The sequence below is a fragment of the Rhipicephalus microplus genome, chromosome X (assembly GCF_043290135.1).
Source record: "Rhipicephalus microplus isolate Deutch F79 chromosome X, USDA_Rmic, whole genome shotgun sequence".
In the NCBI taxonomy this organism is placed as follows: Eukaryota; Metazoa; Arthropoda; class Arachnida; order Ixodida; family Ixodidae; genus Rhipicephalus; species Rhipicephalus microplus.
Genome location: NC_134710.1, coordinates 373,226,566 through 373,246,234, shown reverse-complemented (window position 1 = coordinate 373,246,234; position 19,669 = coordinate 373,226,566). Strand labels below are relative to the sequence as shown.

Below are 19,669 nucleotides of genomic sequence, written 5' to 3'. Positions count from 1 at the left end.
TTACGAGTTGAGAAAACTTTTTTTTAAGCAGCACGAAACAAGGATGAGAGGAGGCGAGCTCGAAATTCTTGCTGCTCCTCGGTGTAGCGTTCGCAAGCCAAGTCTCTTCCGTACCCTCTCCGACAGGTTTTTTTTAATCAGCATTTTATTATGGTCTACTGCCTGTTTCTGCAGAATTGTTTGGAAATGCGGCTTAGACGCGGTAGAATGGACGAACACAATGGGTGCGTAAACGCGTAGGAACATTACTTTCGCTTCCACGGCTGTCATCTGCTCGATGTGCTGATCGCAGGGATACGAGCGCAAATGAAATGCCGGCACATTAGCCCTACATGTAGTTGCGATTCATCGAGAAAAAAAAATGGAAAAAACGTGCGCACATTCTCCTACTGCGTCTTTTTTATTTGTCCAGAGTTTTATTATTCTATTCAAGCTACAAATTATATAAACTGCACATGTCATGTTAAATGATTTTCGCCATGCTTGTCAGGTGCCACTATTGGCAACATCGGGGCACAGTCGTCTACGTAGAGAACCAATGTCACTGCACTTCCGTGTACGTAGAGTCTTGCTTACGCGTGCGTCATGCCCTAATTCTCTGGGCGCGGGCTCGCAAAAGAGATGGGTAGTAGCGTTCATCTTGAAATTTGATCCATTTCCGCGGGGCGTAGTGTTACAAATTTTGGCAGACGTGATCTTGAACACCCCATCTACGCGTTGCACTTGTCAGCTCAAAATTGTCAAACTAGCTGAGTGGCCCTATAAGGTGTGCAGCCAGGCCACTTGTACACACTTTACTTAAACGGAATAGATTGGCGGCTATTGCAGAGTCATTTATTTACTATAGTTTAGAAAAAAGTGATGTGGCATGCGTTGCGCTGGAAATCGCTCCATAACCTACCAAGCCGCGTGGCAGGCGTAGTCATTAGAAATCTTCATTATAAACAGGGCCATTCTACAAAAGAGTACACAAGGGAGTACTTCTATTTTATTGACCATTAGGAATGGTACGCCTTATTCTGTTGTGGAATAGCAGCTTAATGAGAATAAGTTGTGTTGACAGTTTGTCTCCTGACATGCAGCTCTTTCTAGATGATTCCAGAACGAAGAATTTCACATCATGCTTCAAAAGTATTGTTATCAATTATCGTGGCAAGTTTGTGATGCTGAGCGCACAGTTCTCGTGTAGTCGGTGTACTTTCGCTAGGGGTGATGCATATGTGCCGTAAGCGTCTGTGACGTCTGTTTCAATGCGTTGCTTCGCGCTGATATAAGCTCCCTTTAGTGCGACCCAGTTTCGCGTGTCGGCAACCATGGTGCAAGCTCTGCTTTCAGAAGTTAGCGCATTTGCCTCACATGCGATATGCTACCTTACCGGCTGTGATCAATGGTGTTCGCGTGCCCCCCATTTTTCTTGTGTCGCTGATGTTTTCGCACTTCGAGGACGCTCTACTTAAGTTCAATTTATAAGTTGACGTGAACATTTTTCAAACATGGTTGTTTGGCATTCGAACACGGTATTGATTGTTTTTGTGGTTCTGCACTTTGTTCATAGCGATAATATTACATACAAGTAGTTTCAATATATGTTGCAATATAGAAAGTACATTTTGACTAACTGCAGTTTGTTTATAGTTAGCTGGTTTTGTCTATGCTTAAAGCATTTCTTTTAAAAGTAAATTATTCTTGGTACAATTGTTCAGTCTAGCAACTAACTAGCTGCACTTATAAAATTCACCACAAATCGTCATCGCAGCAAGTGCGAATTTTGGCACATAATAATTGATAAGGAACCATAAAATTTTATGTATCCGATGAAGTACTTGTATCTCGGCCGTGTATTAGTATGTTTTGGATTGCATATCAGAATTTTTTCTACACACAACAGGAAGCGTAGACAGAATTCGATTACAGAAATCGTTTTATTTTTATTATGCTAAACACCACCTTTTTGTGCTTTCCAGAAAAAAAATTCCTGGAGTTCTTTTTTTGCCGGCTGCAGTATAATGACACTGGGAAGTATGCAGCAAAATTTCCATTCACCTCTCCATGTGGACGGGGGATGAATTCTGTCCGCTGTGATGGCCTGCCCTTAGTCTTCCCGCACATTGTACAATTGCCCTAAGAGAGAAAAGAGCGAGGTTCAAAAAACTTCCTCTTACACAATCATGCTGGCAACCTACTGAAAGTTCAGTTTACACAACAGCACTTTTGCATGCCTGCTGGCACAGGGAGGGTCTGTCACCCAGCACCTGAAAGGGCAGGTGGTGTTGGGCTCATACGTTCACTCCTGGCTATTGAGCTTAGCAAGCATTTTACTTTTCCTGATGACAGTGATAAGTCTCCACCTACTCACTTTGACTGAGATCGCACTCACTACAAGCTATCAAATAGTCTCCTGCCTGTCATCAACAAGGTGTCTCATTGGAATGGAACAGAATGATGAGTGTGACTACAAAATCAGTTGCACTGCATGATTGTTTCATGAAGGAAAATTCCTGTGCCACCCAATAGCTTGAAAGACTACAGGTTGATTGTTTCGAAAATTGTTCTATGAATTAGTGTAGAAAAGTAAAAGAATCTCAGGCAGTTGTCCTTAGAATTGAGATGCAACTTGTTCAGAAACTGTTTTTTATGGCTGCAATACACTTAAACATGGCACTAATATGTTACCTTTGTCTTTATGAGTTTAAATCTTTCTAAATGTTCACCTACTTGCCCAACTGGCACTTTTGAAAGGGTGCAAATGTACGATAAGTTTAGTTATGCTGTGTGCATTTAATGCAACCGTCTCATGGTGAATTCAGTGGTTGTTGCAATAAATTACATGCACTTCAAATGTCATTGTGATCTAACTTTCAAAGTCTGTACAGGTTCAGGAAACAGCATTAGGCAACTGAATTGGCAGTTGCCAATTCAGTTGAACAAAACGACAATGAACAAAACGACAATGCTATTCATTTGCATAATTTTTACATTCTCGACTATGAATAAGATGCCAACTCGCAAAAAATTCACCCTTGCCACCACAGCTTTGCCTACATAGTGGACAATTTTTCAACATAGCAAACAAGAGCCATCGTTGATGTAAAACAGTTGTCATGCAAATTGCTTTAAATATGCCACACACAGAAAATAAAATTCCGTGATTAGAAATTATCAATGTCTACTGTAATTAATTTCAGTTCTCTAATTAGTTTCATAAATTTCACCAAGATCCTATCGTCAAGATCAGGCAAGTTATGCAGCAATGAGTTTAGTAAATGCATGCAATGGGCTAATGTTATTAGCTGTGAATCTCGTCTACAATATACATGTAGTTGAAAAAAAAAACATGCATTCTTAACACAGCAGTGTATTCTTATTGTCGAGCTTGTCCATAACATTATAATCAAGTGAATCACCTGTTATCAAGTAAAGCACTCTTGATTTTTGATAAATGGGATTGATCCTCGCACGCACCACTACACATCTCCAAAGACACCACTGAATTGGCTTCTTTTTTTTCTTTCAACTTGTGGTGACGAACATCTTATGTTTTTATAAATGGAAACTAAGCATCTTGCAAAAGAATCCAACTTTGGCAAAAATGATTTGTGCATAAAAACCACATTCTTATTCCTTACCAGAGCAAAGTTCGTTGCATGTACACGAAAATACGGCCATTCAAAGAGTGCCTTCCTGCCATAATGATTCTGTTACTTATTAGATGGAATAGTGAAAAGTAAGATGTTACACTATCATCTTGTTAGAAGGCAAGGTAACATATTGGCTTTTACTGTCATGTAGAGGCGATGCTGCAAAAAAAAATTACACCAGAGAAACTCGTTGTAAACAAAGGTGCAACAGCTGCACCGATTGCACCAATTGGATATAATTCTCAATTTTTGCGCCAAAACTGTAAAATTTGGTGAAATTTCGCCAAGCTGTGCCAAAATGCTTGACCAATCTCGAAAGTTTTCTCAGTTGCGCTAATTTCGGTGAGAAATGGCGACCACGTTGACTATTTGCATACAGCTTGCATGATCAATCAATCCAAGTGCGCAGGTCGACCCTAATCTCAAACACGGTATAAGAATATATTCCCATTAGGTCTGGGCACTCGCAACACGCGGTCGACCAGACAAACTAACAAAACCGTGCGCTATTGGTCCGCTGACTGCTGCAGATACCTATTGGCGGGACAACGCAATTTGAAAACAAAAGGAGTTGCTGTAGCCACCAACGCTTCGCGGAAACAAAATGAACTCTCTAGACAGCAAACATGGCTATGGCATGTTAGCAACTAAAACTGGAAGTATATGCCGCGTTACCCGCACACAAACACACACGATGTGCTGCAAAAATTGGTGTTGCCGGCGACAATGTTGGTTGATATAGCAACAGCACATAATACATTTTTCTGTCTTGAAGTTGCGTCATCCGAGCAATAGATATCCGGTGCCGTCTCACTGGTCCAACAAGTGCGCGCCGTTGTTATTTATCCGGTCAGATTGTAGAAAAAAGCAACAAAAGGTGGTGGGACTGTAGCGGTGTTTCATGACTTGTTCTAACTCGTGCAGAATGCTGCGTAATTCACCTTTGCCGCAGTACACTCATGCCCTGCAAAAATGTGCATTATGATTTTGAAGGAGCTGTTAGCACTAATTACGGGACATCGCACATTTTGTTCAACTAATCGTGCATAATTTTGAGAACTAGTAGGGTCGATGTTTTGTTTCTATAACCTGCTCCAGATTTGCATTTTTGTGCTTCAAAAGTAACATTTTGCTGCTTCGAAAATTGCTCCTAATTCTATTTTGGCTGTTGCACCCCTGTGCATAGATTTTCCAATGGCGCAAAGGTGCTTGAGCTGAGCAGGAAGCCCGTGGTCTATAAATGACCCACAACAGATCGAAAAGATTCACAATATGTGCAGTGTAGGTGACGTGAAAGGCACACTTTCTGCTTTGTAAAGTTGACCTCCTTCTGCAGCACATAATGTCGAAGTCCAAGTTTACCATGAAAGAATGGCAATATTGAACAGTATTCTGGTGTGTTTGTGAAGTCAAAGGACTTCTGCTAACTATTGAAGGTCCTTCACTTTTTGATGCAATCGAAACCTCATTAGTATCTTGACTCGCAAGATCTTTTTATGAAACATAGAAATTTTTAGTTTTAGATATGCTCGGCAAATGGATTTTAGTCTTATATTTTGAGGCTTATACATACCGAAATCAAGATATGATTATGATGCACACTGCTATATTAGATCAAGCAATCTTGAACACTTTTGGTCTTTTAACCTTCTAGTTCCCATTGATGAGTATATTCACCATGAAATTTTTTACCGAATTAACCAATGACAACTTGAGTCACCATAAGCAAAAATTTCTCATGTGGTGAACCTATCTCAACAACGATCTAGTTGTGATTTCTAAGACTAGATGAACACAGATGGCCATGCTGTGCCATTCAGAAAAAAAAGAAAACCAAGTGGGTACAATTTTTTTTCAGCAGAGAAAAAGATAATGTGAGCTCATTGCTGGGCACACAACTATTGTGGCATTTCACTTCAATCAAAAAAGAGCCACGCAGCCAGGATTAGATTATGTACAGCCGTCTGCACCTTTAACACTAACGCTCCGCCGCGTGTCCTGCAGCAGTTTGATTGACGCTGACACGACGTACGCTTGGGCTCCGTTGCCAAGATGCCAACCATACATGCCGACATACTATCCAAGCCTGCTGAGTTATTATCTCGGCAAAAGCGCCCAGCACTTTGCGGCTGGCATCAATCAAACTAGCCCTGGCGACGTGTTAAAGGTGCAGACGGCTGTACCTTGTGCACAACACCTGAGCCACTAAATCGTTATGATATTACAGGCTTGTTTCTATCATCTTGAGATATTGTATTTTCACTGGCACCAGTATTTCAGGACAAGCCCTCAACAGTAGATGGTACCTTCAAGTGCAGCAGATGTAGTTTGTACACGTTTTCTGTTCTACTACTTTTTAATCAGTGTGGTATCATCGAGTGGCTCCATCTGGGAAAGTTGACAACATAACACCTCATTGGGGGCCGGTGCTGCTAGGATGTTACGTGCCCCCAATTGAATAACCCTATGCACACAAAGTTCTAAGCTCTTAGAAATCCTATGTGCTTGCAGATATTAAAAAAAGCACCAGTATTATATTTATTATTGGCCCAGATTGACATGGCATAGCTTTCAATTCATCTGCTCAACGACAGCTCCAATGGCGGTTTCAAAGAGTACTCTATGGGCCGAGGAAGGACAAATGTACCACCGGTGGGTCACAGCAAGGAGGCATGCGAACTTTCAGTAAAATCCAATACCCAGTATATACAAGGGCCCTGCAACATCTCTTTCAGTTATCATGTAAAAATCTTGCTCATTAACTATGTTTCCTCACAGATATTTTGCCACAAAACATCCCAATCTATGAAGTATCAGCAGAGCTACGACATAATGTGAGTGCAATCCCATTATGCTTTCTTTTTTCTTTCATTGCCGCAAAAATGCTGTAACATACACAAAAAAGGTGAGGGTGAGCTATGACATATGGGAGACGCAGGATCAAAAAGTTGCATTGCCATCCATCATGGAATTAAGCATTTTTTTTTCTTTGACCATATTGACTGTTACATTCGATTCGGGCGTGCATGACAGCAGCATGTTGAGGTACTATCAACAGCAAAAGTTTGCGGGACGCAAAATGTTTGTGAAAGCTAAATTCCCCCTTTGTCTGGGAATATAATTTAGAAATAAATTTTTCACACTGTGCTTGGCATCCTGACCTATACAGCCACCAGCTTTATTACAAGCAATACATACTTATATAGCAGAAGTTCGCATTTCTTTTAGATTCAACCTCCTGCATACCTTTGCTGTTGACAGTACACCATGGAAGCTGCAGTCCCTACGCGTCGTCTCATGTGACTTTTAATATTGTCGACCAATTTCAATACATTGCTCAGGGCTTTCCACCCCTGAGCAATGTATGGGTAGGGGGCCTTTGTCAGGCAGTTGCATCTGCCTTTAGGCTCTTCATCCCAGACCATGACTGTCTGAATAAACTTAAAAAAATTGCCATTCACGGACTGTCAGATTTGCCTACTGTGTTAGTTAACGATGATGGAGACAGCAAGTGACCATTGGCTGTTTCTGGCATGAAATTTTAAATGCCCTACCGCATGCAGTGTAACATTATTCAGCTCAGATACGATGGTGGTCAGTTAGAGCAAAAGAATGAATACCAAGGAATGGGAAGTGCAGCTGAGGATGGCAGAAACAGCCAGGTGATAAAAAAAAACACGAAATTTTCAAGCATAAAGTGTAATCAGCTCATAAAGACAGGGTGAAAAAGGAAATCATTGGGAAAGGCATGGAGGAAAGAAAGACTGAGAGAGAGCATCACAAGAGTCACTCTGCTATCCTTGGCAAGCCAACCTCCTCTGTTGCTGCCTCTCTCGATAACCAGGGCCCAGTGCCTCTCGAGCACAGTGCCCACTGAAGACGCAACTATGACCAAAGTGAACAAACCGATAATTGCACAAGCTTATCAAATGACTATAGCCCTCACTTATTGTATGACTAGGCTTCAAGATTATGATATGACACTCACTCTAGCCTTTTACCTTCCTCCATAGGGACAGGCCTTCCTCCTGCAGTGAACAAAGTTAACTCAATGATTACTATGTTGACAGCAGCCTAGCTCCAATTTAGTCATGACTGTACTTTTTGATGAGTAATCACTTCGCAACGCGAGGTGTCGCTGGTCAAACTTCTGACACTATGTTTATAGTGATGCGTGGTAGTGTCGAACTGAACTGGTTTATTTATAGCTGCAGCGCTCATGAGTGGGCAATGCCCTATATACATCATATCGTGGCACGAGTCGAACGTCTAATGCCCCCGAGTAGATCACGTGCCTCCTGGATACTTGAAACCCTCAAAGCCCATCCTATCTGAAACCCGAGCTTATGAGTGTCACTTTTTACACATATCATCTGGCACATAGCCACCGTAGGGAATCTTTGAAGTCGTCGGATATTTGTGTCGGGTGTTATAGATGGCACTTGTAAGGCACGCCGCCCGAGTAGATCACGCGCCTCCTGGATACTTGATACCCTCAAAGCCCATGCTATCTGAAACCAGAGCTTATGAGTGTCACTTTTTACACATACCATCTGGCACATAGCAACCGTAGCGAATCTTTGAGGTCGTCGGCTATTTGTGTCGGGTGTTAGAGATGGCACTTGTAAGGCACACCAAAGCAATGAGGTGACTCCCGACACCATAGCTTTGACTATATATAGGCAAAATATTTTGACCAAGTTATAGAAAAGCTGGTGTACCCTTTTAGTCGGCAAAATTTTTGACGATGTTGAAGAAATGCTGTGGTACCCTTTTGAACTTTGAGAGAGCATGACATACAGAAGAAAACATAAATGAATTTAAATGCAGCACCCAAGAGCCAACATGTTCGAGATGAAACTGCTTAAAAGGCACTCAAACTGCATTATGAAGTTCTCTTTGAAAGGTCCGTGTACATAGCAAGGCCATCAATTAGGCTGTGCCATGAGCTTTAGTGAAGCACTGGAGATAAAGTGCTATCTTAGGCCCATGTAATTTAAAGGAAACCGAAATGATTTAGCTCCAAAATGAAAGCCATCTTCTTTTTGGCCCCCTCTCTCTCACATGTGCTCAACAAACCTAACTGCAGCTGCTGGTGGTATGTGTGCTCATCCCTCTGCTCATTTGTAACTTGCATCGCATGGGTTAAAACTCAGTCTTGCATTGAAATACCACAGTTGATTTGATATGTGGTGTTTCACGTCCCAAAACCACCATATGATTATGAGAGACACTGAAGTGGAGGGCTCCGGAAACTTGGACCACCTGGGGTTCTATAACGAGCACCCAAATCTGAGAACACGGGCCTACAGCATTTTCGCCTCCATCGAGACTAAAAGAATCTCGGGCATGTGTGCTCGCAAATCCCTTGGAATTGAGATGCAACTTGGTCAGATGCTGTTTTTGTGGGCTGCAATACGCTTAAACATGGCACTAATATGCTCCCTTTGTCTTTATAAACTTAAATCTTTTTAAATGTTCACCTGCTTGCACACCTGGCACTTTCGAAAGAGAGAAATATACGATAAAATTAGTTATGTTGTGTGTATCTAGTGCAATCATATCACATGGTGAATAGAATGGTTGTTGCAATAAATTACATGCACATCGAATTTTATTGCGATCTAACCTTCGAAGTCTGCACGGGTTTGAAGCACTGCATTAGGCAGCTGTATTTGCAGACTACGACGATAACATAACAACCATGCTTTTTAGTTGCATACTTTTTTCATTATCCACTATGGATAAGATGGCAACTTGCGAAAAATTCACCCTGGTTACCACAGCTTTACTCAACGTTTTAGAACTAGTTCTAGAAACGTTGGCTTTACTTACATATAGAGGTGTGCGCCGACTGGACGGCGCGTCGCCGCCGAGAGTTTTCGCCGCACCGCCGCCACCGACAATTTTCATTGACGCGATCGGCGTGCCATTTATGCGCCAGTACTGACTTTTCACAGATTTGTCTTCTTTTTCATTTTGATTTTTCGCTTCGTTTCACATTTTATCTAGCCAGTAACAACCAGGCTTCTTAGTTATCTTAATCCAGCTTCAGAGACCGAGAGTACCACTATATGAACACCTGCAAAAGTTCGGCGGCTGCTGCACGAAATGACATATTGGACAAATTGACAAAAAGTAAATGCATCAGTTACATTAAAGCATAGACGCTGCCATCTTAGGCTTAAAAGCAATTTTCGCTGGTTTTCTAGGTCGTAATTAGCAATGATTATGGTCATACGACGTTGAATGTACTGGCCCAGCGTTTTGATGCGTGTGAGTTCACCGTAGCACTATTCGAGTACTCATACAGATGCAAAACGGCATAATTATCCGTCCACGATGGCAGCCTATGATCGTGCCCAAAACAGGGCGTATATACAGAGGAAATGGAGTGGTAGAAGTGCCGCACGAATGCAGTGCGTTAGATGAAGAACTACACAAAGCCCCAAATGATGAAAGCGAAAGGGAGAAGTTTAATGAAGATTAAAAGCGTCAAGGCATAATACATGCTCGAACCTACTCAGGGTATGTCATCACCTGTCAACAGTGTTAAAGTTGATAATTTTCGACAGAAAAGACAGAAAAGAAAACGCATGTGCACTCAGAAGTAGGATGGCAAACTTAACCGAGGATTTATTATATTGTGTACAGACAGGGTGAGAGATCTCTTGCGAATGGGCTGGGTGGCTCATCATAAAGTGTGTGTCTTGATTAAATCAGGGAATGGGTCCGGAATTCGCTTTTGAATCAGGTGGTAGTGGTTAGAAGAGGAGAAAAGCACCCGATTTCTGCAATCATGAGACACACACACCATTTTTGACGGTGCCACTCACACTTGCTTAAGTCAACGTCTTTGATTGTGCCGTAGCCACCACACTGCACCTGTGACACCAAGAAACCATTGTGGTCGTCTCGTCGAACGTCTTATAGTGTCAGAATTCCACCTCACTTCCTGGCTAAGAAGGACAATGATACATGGCGGACACCAGGTTGGCAACCCTTCGGTGACTTGTTTGATGAACAAAGAACGCCGCTCTCCCCCGTCTACGACCTGCTTTATAAACTGCTCTATAAAAACTGCTCTATAAGCTGCTCTATATAAAAAAAAAGTTTATAGAGCAGGTCGTGCCCCCGTCGGCCCAGGCGCCGCGCGTAACAGCGGCTATCCAGTGGTGAGCAGAGGCGTTATAAGCTTGTCTGAGGCAACCAGTTTTAAAAAGAACAAAATAAAATAAAAAAACTTGCCAGTAGAAAGTTTACAAAAGACGGCTGTATTCGTTAAGTAATGCGGAGACAGACACTTGAGCGACATGTCACATATGGCATAGTCCAGCAAACAGGTTTTCATCACTTGAACGGACCTACTGGCACTGGGAGAGATGAAAAATAATTGTCGAGGACAGTGGTGATGTAATTCTATTGCGAAGGTAAGACTCAGAATGAACGAAATGAATCTTAACATTATATTCAGGTCTTGATAAAAAAGAAGTCAAGGTAGCAAGTTCCTCAGGTGGCCAAGTAATAAATTACTTCACCATATTTTATGGTGAAGTAATTTACAAATAAATAATGTTTCACTGTTTAATTGATATTCAATGAAGTGACCACAATCAACGGTGTGTCGTCGCTGTAAAAACTGGAGCATTATCTGCGGACTCGAGTGGGCGAATGCAGCGAAGAACGAATATGTCACGTAATATAAGCGATGTGATGTCGCACGTTTTCGCTTGTATAGGGGAGACCTGCTCAAGTTTGCACGGCGACGCCAGCGCTCGCCTTTGCCCTGCCAGAAAAAGCGCACAACAGTAGAGTCTTCCGACCCTTCCGCTCCCTTTGGCTTCCACGCATTTGCGAAGCGCGCGCTGCACGTGAAACGTCCCTCGTTCTGCGATGTCACCCCAACAGAAAAGGGGGAACTATTGCGGCGTCGTCAACAGTCACAATAACCATGCAAACACGAAGGGGTCGACTCCACCAGTGAAATTCTACCGCTTCCCAAACCGATGGTACGAAACAAGCAGACAACAGGAATGGATTAAAACAGCGCGCCGAAAAAAGTAAGTAAACAATTTTTTCATAAAAAGTAGCAGGCACACAATGCATCAAAAATAACAGGTGTTAATTCCTGCGTCACCGTTCCTCTAATCTATCGAGTTACTGGGAGATGCACGTCCCCCTCTTAAAAGTATAAATTTTCAACGTCCGTCTTTAGAGCACTGTTAAAAAAATTGCGAAGAAATGTGTTTATGCTGCTACTATCATTGGATATTGTAGGGGACGTAGTAGTTGAAGCTGTGTACAAATGTGGTATTGGTGATGTGTGGTTATATATTTTTTATATCTACGCAGCGCCGACGGAAGTGTGTGGTTGCCAAAGGCTTGGACAATGATTTGTAGCAGACATTTTGTGGGAAACTGCAAAAATGATTCAAGTCTGCACCCGTCGTATGTACCGACAGTGTTTCCAGCGGCTTACAAGAAACGGACATCTCACGCGGAAACGGTGCAGAGATATCATAGGCAGTGAAGCGCATAACTATCTATGCATTTTAAAGCGTTTTCTGAGGACTCTTGATTCCTGATTTCAAGCTCAGAGAGAATTCGTTCCGCGTATGCGCAATTATCAAGTCAAGCGAAAATAGAAGGGTTTAGATATAACATGGCACTTTAGCACCGTTACATTTTAAGGGTAAGATTGGAACGCGGTTAGTAACAAGCAAATTACTTTTTGATAGTTTTCGTACAAAGTAAAATTGATTCAAGCAACAGACGATGTAAAATGTTTAATCAATAAATTTTCATACGCAGCTATCTCCGTGAAGTTCTTGTATGAAGTGTTGCTGTGCACACAGATGGACACAATTGCTAGTTTTTTTAATGGGGCATTTAGACACCGTACATGTTTTTATAGAGTTTGATTTCATATGCAGTACTTGTTTTATTTTGTGAATTTAAGGCGTTACTAACAGGATCACGGAAACCGCGTCTACTCATTTTCAGACTTGTACATTTTATACTTGAAGATGATAAAAAAACTAATATTATCTGTCGCACTACAGATATGCTCAATGATGATCACCGTACAATATCTGCATAAGAAAAACTCCAACGTATGAACGTTGTTGTGAACGGCACGATCTAATCTCTGCCACAACCTTATTTTGATTAGGTGCAAGCGTCATTCTGTGAGGGCAGCCGGATCAGCACAAAATTTTGTGGAGCAGGCTGTTGCACAAGGTATTGCTCAAGACGACCCAGCAATGCAAGATGAAGAGAACTCTGTTTTCCTCGATGTCTATGACTCGCTTTCAAGCGATTTAGAATCGCTAGAGACGCCAGCGATGCAATTACATTTGCCGCTGGAGGTGCGACGCTCCCGCTTGAGTGGACACGACAACTATGAAAAAAAGAAAAAAAATGCATAAACCGTTGTTGCACGTCCGATGGCAGATATAGTGAACGAGTTGTTACTGAGTGTGCAGGGGCAGCCCGAACAACACGGTGCATTTTTGATACGTGACCAAGATAAAATGCCTTTATAGCATTGCGCTCTTCCCTTGCAGATTAGACACACACAAAAAAGTTTCTCTGAAAGCTGGGCGCTCATCATGATGGTACGCACGCTGTTCGTGATCTCAAAGTACCCGCGATGAGAACGGTGATAATGCAAGGAAGGACACGCGAGATAGATGTCAATTTTCGTTGTGGGTCAGAAAGAAGCCCCAAACAGACCATTTATTTTTGAAGCGCTGTGTATATACCACACGGTAACTTGGGTGGGTGCTAGTAAATTAAGGTATGCCAAATAATAGCAGTCACAGCGCAAGAACCGCTTAACTTAAAGCATGAAAAGCGGCCTTACCCATGCATCCAGTAACAAACATAGTGCATAGTACACGCAGCAAACCAAATAAAACAGGTATATAATTATGAACGTACAGAAAGTTTTATCCACCTCTAATGTCGTAAACAGCGTCGTCTTTCACTTGCGAAACGCACTTCGCTCTGACGAGGACGGCGTCGTCTGCTACAACTTGCTTCGCTGCCCTTTTACCAAATCGCTGCCACGAAAAAAAATCCTCAATTGCGGCATCCTATTAAATGCGGACAGAGCGTATACATCATAACCGCGCGCGACGCGAGACTCTCAAAAACACGTGCAGAACGCGTGCAGCGTGCGAGCAAAGCAACGCGTTTTCAAGGCAGGTTGAAAGAGACAGCTGAGGGGCCAACACTCCAGTGACCAGTTTTCTCCCCACATTGACTGACAGCGCCACGCTCCGCAGTGCCTCCCTCGGCGTGGGTCTCTTCTATAACTTCGTGCCCTTTTGCTCGCTCGTGATGTATTCGAAGCAGCTAGCCAAGTCTCGAGCAGAAGTCGAGCAGAGTAGCCGGGGCGCAAACTTACAAAGGCGAGTTGATAGACCCCCCCCCCCCCTCCAATGCACTGCGCCAGGCGCTCTTATAAGGCTCTCGGAAGTTGTGCGCTCATTGGTTCGTGCGTGATGTCGTCAGCAAACATGTCTGCGCCCATGACGATGCTGCAGGCAGCTGCCAGGCAAGACTTCGCGCGCGCTTTGTTTTCTGAGGTGATCTTGATCGAGAAAAACGCCTCCCAAACATTTCGAGGGACCTGTGGAAACTTCAAGTGTGCCGAGAAATGCTGTGAGCGAGCCTCTACCGAAGCTGCATTTCACTGCCACCGGCAGTGATGGTCCGCTTTCAACGGCTGCAGGTTACACCAAGAAGTGGACCGTCGTATACAGTAAAGATTAAGAAGACGTCGAGATGCTGGTCTCGGTAAGTTATTTTTGCAGTTCTGAACAGAGCCATAAAATGCTTGCTTACGAGACCGTCGGTGCGCTCAAGTTCACAAACGATGCTCGGGCAGGCACAGCTTCGGTTACTACGCTACCCAGCGCGAGCACGGCTATTGCTGCTGTTGCACATTGCATTTAGTGCGCATAGACTTCAGTGGCATAAATGAAACCACAACAAAAAGAAAATTAAACTGCAACCCACAGGTTTGAGTGTTTGCCGAAAGCTATAAAATAATAAAGAAGTATGCACACGTTACTTGAGGCTTCACCGCATAGCTGCTATGTATTTTGGGGAAGGCATGTGGGAATCTTTACGATCGCGTGCCCAGAGTAAGCATCATGTTGCAAATAACTGCAGTTGGTGTGGGAAAGAGTGCAGTGTGTACATCAAAACTGCAATCCGGAATCGTTAGCGGTTTGAGCTTGCATTCTTTACACGTAAATTAAATGACAAATGTCCTGTGAATGAAGAGAATAACCAGCTACAGCTAAGTTGCGCGTTATATATATATAGTGTTAAAAAATGCACCAACCTCGGCATTGCCTTTTACAGAGAATGCATGTTCGCGTAGGTTAAATGAATTATGATTGTGTGCCGAGTGCACGTGACAGGAAGTGCTACACTAGCTGTAGGGCTGTGAATGATCAGTTTATGAACAGTTTATATTCTGTTTGCAGCACCCTGCTGAGAAATTCCTTAGGCCCTTTGGAACAGTGCTAGTTCTGGCTTTATGAAAAAAAAAAAGAAAACATCATTACACCTCAGGTTGACAGGTAATGTTTGATTTGTACAGATTATGCTAACATTATTACCATACTTATACTCAAAGGTATAACTAACAAAATGGTACAATGCTATGATATTGACACATGTTTGTCATGCATTGTTCAGGAAAAACATACTGAAATTTTGGTGATCTTGCAAAAGTTAGTTCACATTTTTCTTTCAATGCAGACTAACCTTGGCCTATCGTACAAGTTGCTAACAGGTGGTATGTAAAAAGACTGCACATAACACAGAGACACACTCTCTTCTTGTCATCATTTCTAACTTCTTTACTTAATACCTCAGTCCTCCTAGTTGTCTATGCAAGAAATCATTTGTCTTTTGCAACTGCTTAAGCTTGCTTCACTTCCGCAGCACTTATTTTCTTACCTCCCCGGATGATAAAGGTGTACTAACTGCAATTTTTTTTATTTTCTTGCGTGAAATGAAAGGCCCAACCTTCAAGGATCAAGAAAATGTACTGGAAAGTGCGAGTGTACACCACAAAAGTAATAACAGTATCATTTCAAAACTAGTTTCTATATCTACAGTGCCCTCACATCGTAACACAATATGAGCTCCTCGTCATGTGCTTGTGCGAGAAATCGTGAAACTCGCTTGGCTGCTACGCACTGTGGCTCCATTGCCAACCCACAAGCAGTCATTTTGATAGATTTCATGACGCTGAGTGGCCGTTTTGGTACCTGATGTCATCACAACTAGCCAGATTGTAGCATAAAATCCCTAGAATTGCCTGATGTGCCACGGGAAACCTGACTTCATTATACAAAATAATATATCTTATCACGATTTTATTTGCTTCTCACTTGCTCAGAGTGATCTTTGTATCCATAAAACTTGCATGGCAGGGTAACCTCACCTTTGAAAAGTGGTGTCGTACTCCTTTAGAATGTTGGCTGTAGAGGCCATTCCGTAGGAGCTATTGAGGCCAACGTATTGGGCAATGTTTAAATGTCCCTGCTAGCTTTCCATTTTGACAAAAGAGAATGACCCTCTGTGACTTGCTGCTGAGTTTCGCAATTCTTTCATCGCTAGCACCAAGTCTCGAACCTCAATTCTTGGTACAGCTGTATTCTGTTTTTTGTCGAAGTTCCTTTTCACTCACTTTATTTACTTAGCTTCACCCTCTTTAGTTTTCTCTTCTGTCAGGCTGATCATCATTTCAACTCACAGCCACGTTGGCTGGTAAAAAAGATGTAAAAATGCATAAGAAGTGTGCACCCAAGAGATGCTTTTTAGGGCTGTGCACGATGAGCTACGTCATTTAAAGGCAGCTCTTGCATCCTTCTGGGAAGTCTGGACACATGCTTAAGTATTACAATATGTCTTAATTAGCTGGCTTCACTAGCCCATTAACTGCTTAATGACATAGAGCTGTAAACCTGAGTGCAATTCGCTGTTGATTGGTCCGTTTATTGGGTAGATGACTCTGTGAATATGGTTTACTGTCGCACTAATACTGACTTTTTGTTAGACATCTTTTAGTTTAGAAAGGTAATTAGGCTGTTGGTATGGCCTTTTCTGCTTTTGCTGCCACCAACCTTTTACAAGTCATAACCTTTGGATCTTTTTTACAAAATTCTCCTAAGTCCATGTGAGTGACCTCCAACGGTGCAGAAAAGTGCTGTGATTGTACCATATGTTGAGTCAGCTGCCTAAACATTACTTCATTAATCTGGCACTCATGATATTGTTACGTAAAATGAGACGGGACGGGACTATTTGGCAGAGTATATACACCGATAAAATCGGAGCGTAGCACACAGAGCGAGCAAACCAGTCCTCTTCGTCGTCTTCTGATCACAGAATAGTTCACCCTTCATGCGATAGCTACGTTGCATTACCCCCCGGTTGTAAAAGAACTGACTCAGTGCACTTTATACGTGTTCTTCAGAAGGAGGGAGGTATGGTTTCAACCTACTGACGTGGGCTATGTCACTGGGGGTGTTTGCAGACAAGTTAGTTCCGGAGACTGGAATGACCTCATAGGTAAAGTCCGTTACCCGTCGTATGATACGGTAAGGTCCCTTGTACGGAGATAGCAACTTCTCTGACACTCCAACACGACGAACTGGGTACCAAAGAAGAACTAGAGAACCAGGTGAGAAGTCAACGTCGACATGCTTGCTGTCATAGAGAGCCTTCTCGGTTGCTTGTGACTCCAACAGCTTAGAGCGGGCAATCTGACGTGCGTGGTCGGCACGAGCGATAGCATCACGTGCGTATTCGCTCAGCGGAGGTGTAGTAGTCGGTAGTACGGTGTCCAGTGGTAAGGTCGGATTACGGCCATAGAGCATATAAAAAGGTGAATAACCTCCTGTATCATGACGAGATGAATTAGAGGCGAACGTCACGTGAGGTAGCGCTAGATCCCAGTCATGGTGGTCAGATGAGACATACGTCGAGAGCAGGTTTGTGAGGGTGCGATTTAGGCGTTTGGTAAGGCCATTTGTTTGAGGATGGTAGGAAGTGGTCAGTTTGTGTTGCGTTGAGGAAGAGCGCAAATGGTCGTCGAGTACGCGTGACAAAATGCGCGTCCTTGATCAGTGAGCAATTGCCGAGGAGCGCCATGATGTATAATTACATCGCGGAGCAAAAAGTCAGCAACGTCAGTAGCAGTGCTGGTGGGGAGCGCTCTGGTGATGGCAAACCTGGTCGCATGGTCTATAGCAACAGCGACCCACTTCTTCCCAGAGATTGATTCAGGAAATGGTCCGAGGAGGTCTACATCAACACGGAAGAAAGGTTCGGTAGGGATGGAGATCGAGTGAAGGAGTCCAGCTGGGGGTGCGGCAGGTTGTTTTCGACGTTGGCATTTATCGCAGGAGGCCACGTAGCGACGAACCGACCACGCGAGACCACGCCAAAAGAAGCGGTGCCAACGCGGCCGTACGTGCGAGATACACCCAAGTGGCCGGCAGTTCGTCGTGAAGCTCATGCAGAACCGGTGAACGGAGATGGTTAGGCACGACTAGAACTAGTTCAGGGCTACGACGGTACAGCATGCCATTTAGGAGAACGAACATGCGGCGTAACACGTCGTTAGGGTCAGATTCTAGACGGGCAATGAGTGACCGCAAGGAAGGATCGCGACGCTGTTCGTCACCAATCTGACAAAACCTAGACATGGACATGATGCTGGGGCCAGGCTCGCCGGCCGATTCATCTAGTTGGTCAACAGGTCATCGGGACAAGCAATTGGCGTCCAGATGGAGGCGTCCAGACTTGTAAGCAACTGAGTAGAAGTACACCTGAAGACGCAACGCCCAACGACCAAGTCATCCAGCAAGGTCCTTCAGTGAAGAAAGCCAAAAGAGGGCGTGATGATCTGTGACGACAACGACAAGGAATAGGCGGCCATACAAGTAAGGGCAAAATTTCGAAACTGCTCAGACAAGGGCAAGGCATTCTCGTTCTGTTATGGAGTAGTTACGCTCCGACTTTTAAAGAAGACGACTTGCGTATGCAATTACTCGATCAGTGCCCCGCTGAGTTTGGGCCAAAACTGCGCCGATGCCGTGACCGCTAGCGTCTGTCCGCACTTCTGTAGGAGCATTTGGGTTGAAATGTGCAAGTATCGGTGGTGTCGTTAGAGCGGTGATTAGTCGAGAGAAAGCATAAGCTTGAAAAGGACCCCAACAAAATGGGACGTCATGTTTGAGAAGGTCTGTGAGTGGGCGTGCGAGTGCCGCAAAGTCTTTTACGAACCGGCAAAAGTAAGAGCATAGGCTCACAAAACTGCGCATATCACGGATATAGCGCGGAACGAGAAAGTTTGTTACTGAGCGTAGTTTAGCCAGGTCTGGTCGTACACCGGAAGCGTCAACAAGGTGGCTCAACACAGTAATTTGACAAAGACCGAAGCGGCATTTCGAGGAATTCAGCTGGAGGCCGGCATGTCAGAATGTTGATAGAATGGTCGAAAGGTGTCCAAGGTGTGTGGCGAAGGTGGGTTAGAAGATTATCACGTCATCTAAGCAACACAAGCACGTCGCCCATTTACATCCTTGAGGCAGCGTGTCCATCATTCTCTCGAAGGTTGCTGGGGCGTTGCCGAGACTAAACGGCATGACCTTGAATTGGCAAAGGCCGTCGGGGGTAACGAATGCAGTTTCCTCACAATCCATTTCGTCTACAGCAATCTGCGAGTAGCCAGACTAGAGGTCGAGAGATGAAAAAAAGATGGCGCCATGAAGACAGTCAAGTGCGTCGTCAATACGTGGAAGAGGATACACGTCTTTCTTGGTTATTTTGTTGAGGTGCCGATAATCAATACACAAATGCCAGGAGCCGTCTTTCTTCTTTACCAAGACCACTCGGGAGGCCCAAGAGCTTGACGATGGTTCGATGATGTCTTTCGATAGCATGTCGTCCACTTCCTTCTGAATCACTGCTCGTTCTTATGGGGACACGCGGTAAGG

General features: G+C 43.6%; 1 protein-coding gene and 1 pseudogene across 1 annotated transcript in view; one reads left to right on the top strand and one right to left on the bottom strand.

Moving 5' to 3' along the window:
* The first annotated feature begins 1,933 nt into the window (after nucleotides 1-1,933).
* LOC119161944 (UPF0598 protein CG30010-like) lies at nucleotides 1,934-2,946 on the top strand (annotated as a pseudogene).
* Nucleotides 1,984-19,669, bottom strand: part of LOC119161075 (uncharacterized) — a 193,920-nt gene continuing 176,234 nt past the window's right edge. The window contains exon 5 of the mRNA XM_075879990.1: nucleotides 1,984-2,121. The gene's annotated coding sequence lies outside the window, so the exon portion shown is untranslated. The remainder of the gene's footprint in view (nucleotides 2,122-19,669) is intronic.